Source organism: Myotis brandtii, unplaced genomic scaffold (genome assembly GCF_000412655.1).
Source record: "Myotis brandtii unplaced genomic scaffold, ASM41265v1 scaffold21, whole genome shotgun sequence".
Lineage (NCBI taxonomy): Eukaryota > Metazoa > Chordata > Mammalia > Chiroptera > Vespertilionidae > Myotis > Myotis brandtii.
In genome coordinates this window covers 3,483,672-3,489,682 of record NW_005357846.1, presented here as the reverse complement: position 1 = coordinate 3,489,682, position 6,011 = coordinate 3,483,672, and positions in this window count along the sequence as shown.

Here is a 6,011-nt window from a genome sequence, read left to right as displayed (position 1 = left end):
CAAACAAACAAAATAAAACTCCAGAAAGTGGCCCTAATGAAATTAATATATGAATTACTTGAAAGATAATTTATAATAACAACCATGAAAAAATGTTCAATGATCTCAGGAGACCAATGCAAAAACAAAGTAAGAATTTCAACGAAGATAGAAAAAATTTTTTAAAGAATCAAACAAAAATCTTGGAGGTAAAGAATACAATATTTGAACTTAAAAAAATCAATAGAGGGATTCAACAATAGATTGGACAAAGCAGAAAAGAAAATTAGTTAACATAAAAACAATTGACTTAAAATTTTCCAGAGGAGCAAAAATTTAAAAAGACTGAAAAATAATTTAAAAAGTTGAAGTGACTTATGAAACCACATCAAAATGAACAATAACAGATTACAGAGTCCAAGAAAAAGAAGAAAATGAGAAAGAACCACAAAGTTTACTTAAAAAATAATGCTTGAAAATTTCATAAATCAGCAAAAGGAAATATAGAAAAGACCAAAGGATCACAAATAAGAGGAACTCAAAAAATGCCTACTGAGTATATTATGACTGCATTGTCCAAAGACAGAATTTTGAAAGCAGCAAGGGAAAAGCAATTTGTCACACGAAAGGGTATCCTCATAAGACTATCAAAGGCTTTTTCAGAAACCTTGCAAGCCAGAAGAGAGTGGGATGATATAGGAAAAGAGCTAAAAAAAAATCATTCATTCATTCATTCATTAGAAAACAAACTGCCAAACAAGATTTTTATACTGAGCAAAACTATCCTTAAAAATGTGGGAGAGATCAAGACTTTTCCAAAGAAAACTGAGGGGATATTTTTACTATTAAACCTGCTTTAAAAAATTGTAAAGGGAATTTTTTTTGAGTTGAAATAAATAGATACCAAACAGCAACATGATAAATAAAGTATAAAACTCACTGGTAAAGAAATATATAGAATACTATATTACCATAGGATGATGTATAAATCACTTGTGTTCTAACTATAAAGTTTAAAAGACAGAGTATGAAAAATAGCTATAACTATAAAAATATGTTAATGAATACACAATATAAATATATGTAAATTGTAACATCAAATACAAGTGTGTCAGGAAATAAAAGGTAGAGTTATTCGTATGTGCTTGAAGTAAAACTGCTATAAGCTTATCATAGACTGTTATAACTATAATATTTTATGTAATCTCCATGGGTAATCACAAAATGTATATATATAGAAGTTACACAAAAGAAAAATAAAAAGGAATCAAAGCACTTAAATAAAAAAATTAATAAAGCACAAAAGAAGACAGCAAAAGTGAAGAAAAACAAAAGAACTAAAAGAAAGAGAATTAACAAAATGGAAGTAGTAAATTCTTCCCAGTCTGTAATTACTTTAAATATAAATGGATTAAATTCATCCATGAAATGACATACAATGGCTCTATGGATTAAAAAATCATAATTGCAAAAATAAAACAAGATCTAACTATATGCCGCTACAATGGTACAACAGATATATATATATTAGGGGCTCAGTGCACAAATTCATTCACCTTGAAAGAAACTGTAGGCTGCGAAGCTGCTGTGGGCACAGGGCAGGTTTTGGCCCATCTTCCACACACCTGCCTGGCCCCTCCTGCCATGGCCCTGGTCCCCTGTGTTAAAGCAGCCACGCTGATGGCTCCAGCCCTGCTCACACCTGCTGACAGCATGGGGCAATTGGGGCCAGCGCCAGTAGCAGGTGCAAGCGGGGCTGGCACCGTCAGCGGGTGTGAGCAGCGGCTGCTTCCTTGATCACCCCTCAAGAGCAGGGGGAGGTGAAGAAGCCCTCAGAGGTGATCAGGGCCAGCAGTTGCCACTCACACCCGCTGATGGCACTGAGCAATCAGAACCGGTGCTGGGAGCCAACAGCGGGTATGAGCGGCGGCTTCTGCCCTGATTGCTCCTCAGGAACAGGTGGAGGTGAAGAAGCCCCAAGGGGCGATCTGGGCCAGCAGCCGCCACTCATATCCTCTGATGGCACTGAGCGATCAGGTCTGGCACCAAGTGCCAGCAGCGGGTGTGAGCAGCAGCTCCGGTGCCAGCAGCGGGTGCGAGTAGGGCCGGCACTGGCAGCAGGTGCGAGCATCAAGTGAAACTGTGGTGCATCGGAGCAAAGAATTTTCAGCAACCACCAGAGGCTCGCCCTAATGACAGCAACCAGTGCCCCTGCTCATCTGCTCCACCATCCTGCCACAGCCGATGCCCGCCATGGTGGTCAGTGCACGTCATAGTGACCAGTTGTTTGGTTGTTCTGCCATTCAGTCTATTTGCATATTAGGGTTTTATATAGAGAGATATTTATTTCTTTATTTATACATATATGTCATATATACAACTTGTATATATTTTAGTGCCTAAATATATAATATATAAATCAGTATTGATAGAACTATATCAAGTATCTTTTCCACAACAATGGAATTAAATAAAAATCAATAGTAATAGAAAATCTAGAAAATGCACAAATATGTGGAAATTTAACAACCTTTGAACAACCAAGGGTCAATGAATAAATCAAAAGCAAATTTGAAAAATACTTTGACAAATGAAAGTAAAACACAATATACTAAAGCTTGTGCAATGCAGCAAAAGTAGTTCTAAGAGGGAAATTTATAGAAGTAAATACTTATATTAAAAAAGATGAAAAATTTCAAATTAGCTCCCTTGTTTTATACCTCTCAGATCTAAGTGGAAAAGAACAAAGAAAGACTAAAATTAGCAATAATAATAATAATAATAATAATAAAGCTAGAGCAGAAATAAACAAAATTGAGAATAGATAAGAAGAGAAAAAAACAATGAAAATAAATTTTGTTTTTGGAAAAAATATGCAAAATTGACAATTTAACTAGATTAACCAAAAAAGAGAAAAGACACAGAATTAGAAATGAAAGAAGAAACATTACAATTGATGCTACAGAAATAAAAATGACAATGAGAGACTGTTATGAACAATTATACCCCAACAAGTTCAATTACTTAGAAGAAATGGACAAATCCTGGAATCCTACAACCTACCGAAACTGAATCATGACGAAAGAAAAAATTTGCAGTCCTATTACTTGTAATGAGGTTAAATCAGTAATTGAATCTCCTAAAAGAGAAAAGCTCAGGAACCTATGACTAGTAAATACTACGCAACGTTTAAAGAAATATTAGTGCCAATTCTCCTCAATTCCTCCAAAAACCTGAAGAGAAGGAAACACTTCCAAATGACTTTTATAAGATGAGCAAAATTCTGATACCAAAACCAAAGACACTAAAAGAAAACTACTGGCCAATATCCAGATGATATAGACTCATCTCTGCTCTTTTCACTATACATTGATAAACATTTCTAAGTTATGACAATTTTGTTTCTGAGAAGTGAAAAATCAGGAATCAGGACTAGAGCAAGAGAAGACACTGAGCTTAGTTGCTTTATAAGGACTATTTAGAGGAGGCTATTTAGATATGCAATAAAGGTAAAGATATTTAACCTTTGTTGATAGATTTAACTTTAGGTAGGTGGCATTATTTAAGTCGTAGATGAACAAGCTCCATAGAGCTTCCTATAAAGAGCACACAGACTGGTGAGGCACAAAGAAGAAACAGATGAAATATCAAAGTCTCTGACAGTTATTCTATGTCACTAAACTGCATGGGTCTAATAGTTCATTGTCAAGTACAAAACAATAAGTTTTCTGATATGCAAACTTATAGATATACAAACAATTAGATACAGAGAATAAATCAATTATCATCAGATGGGAAGGGGTGATCAATTCACAAGTTAGATAAATGTCTAATGACTATGTTGTACACTGGCAATTAATATAATATTGAATGTCAACTGTAATTAAAAATTCAAAGAGAGTAGGCAAAGAACAGAGTAAGAAAGAAAACCATCTTACACTACATTGAAAAGTGGCAAAAACTGAGTTACGGATAAGAGTTGTAAAAGGAAGATATATTGGTTAGAGCTTAAAAGAAACCAAGAACAAATAGAAAGTGTGTATATACATAGAGATTTATTTTAAGGAATTCGCTCACATGATTATAGCACTGTCAAGTCCGAAATATGTAGGCTTGGAAATTCAGCCAAGAGTGAAAGTTTCAGTCTGGTGTCTACTGTAAAGTCTGTAGGGCCGGCCAGCAGGCTGGGAACTCAGGCAGGATTTCTATGTTCCAGTATTGCAGCAGAATTTTTTCCTCTCCAGGAAACATCCGTTTTTGCTCTTATCGACCAAGTCCCACCCTCATAATGAAGGGTAATCTCCTTTAACTTAAAGTCAACCGATTCCAAATATTAATCACAGTTATAAAGATCTTCACAGCTACATGTGGACTAAGGCTTGACCAAACAACTGTGCACCATGGCCTAGCCAAGTTGAGACATGAAATTAATCATCAGACAGGTTTTGAGAAACAGAGGGGCAGCGATGTCCAGAGGCAATACTGAAGAGCTTAGTGAAAGAGAATATCTAATGCTCAGTATTTACTCTTATGCTATACAATGCTGTCCTGTAAATTCTATCACCTCAAGCCTTTGTGTGCAACATACACACATTTTTGAGTGTGAATATTACTTTGGGAATAAATTAAGTGATCCTATCTATTGTTCAGACCACAAAAATATGAAAAAATGACAGGACATTCTCTTTGACTTGTTGATGTACAATTGCAATATTTCACCAGAGGGAGGAAGTCAGAGCCAGAAGAGATCTGGGAAAATAGGAGACAACCATCTTCATGAGAACTCCCAAAGATATGAGTTCAAGCTAATATTTTTGCATCCCACAGGTCAGTGTACATCATCTGATATAACAGTTCAATAAAGCCAAGTTGAAGATGATTGGCTTGAAGCCAAAATTTATTTAGAGATATTTTGTGAGTTTCTGGGGAGTCTATGGGGTCTTCCAAAACAACCAGACGCTTGGAATAATAAAACAAGACTTCAGATTTGCTTTTGGTTAAGAAAAACTTTATTACCTGGAAATTACCTTCCTCCATTAAAGTGTGAATAGAGCTAAGAAAAGTTGTATATCAGGGCTTCTATTTTGTATACATTGCATGGCAGGAGGAAATCTGTCTCATTAGGGGAAGAATGAATAGATCCCCTTCTTGCGAAATTAAAAAAAACAACAACAAATAAACACAACAAAACAAAACTCAAGGCCCTAGCCAGTTTTGCTGAGTGGATAGAGCATCAGCCTGCGAACTGAAGGGTTCCGGGTTTGATTCCGGCCAAGGGCACATGCCTGGGTTGCGGTCTTGGTCTGATGTGTAGGAAGCAGCCAATCAATGATTCCCTCTCATCATTGATGTTTCTATCTCTCTCTTCCTCTCCCTTCCTCTCTAAAATCAATAAAAATATATTTTAAAAAAAACCCACAAGTGAGGAATGAAACCTTATTATAGAAACTCTTAATTGCAGTTCTCATTCCCATTTGGGAGTGAAACTCAGCAAAGACTTCCAGGAAAAATCCCCCTGCTCTGCCTTTAGCAAAACAGGAATTGACATTTTTCTATAAAGTCTGGTGGGTCAATGCCAAAGTAAATCTTATTGTTTTCATCAAAACTTTCTGAGGTGTGTCTTCTGCAGTACTTGTAATCTATAATCCAACATAGTTTTTTAAGTAGATCTGTGTATAAATATTTGCAGACAAGTTACTTGATTAATTCTTTCTATTTAAAACTTAAATCTCAAAATATTTTTAAAAACACACATACTTTTCATTTCTCTAAAGCAGTGATTTTCAACCAATGTGCCACAGAATTTTTAAAACATGCAATACCTGACAATTTAGCCAGGGGCACTGAGCTTTTTCCCCTAAATTGTCAAATAAAAAAATGACAAAACTCACACAATAGCCATCCGGTGTGAATGAATCAAAATTACACCTCGTTGTTTTTTGACAGATTGGCAAAAATATATATATTTTTGGTGTACCACAGAATTTTAGTAATTAGTTTATGTGTGCCATGAGATTAAAAAGGTTAAAAAT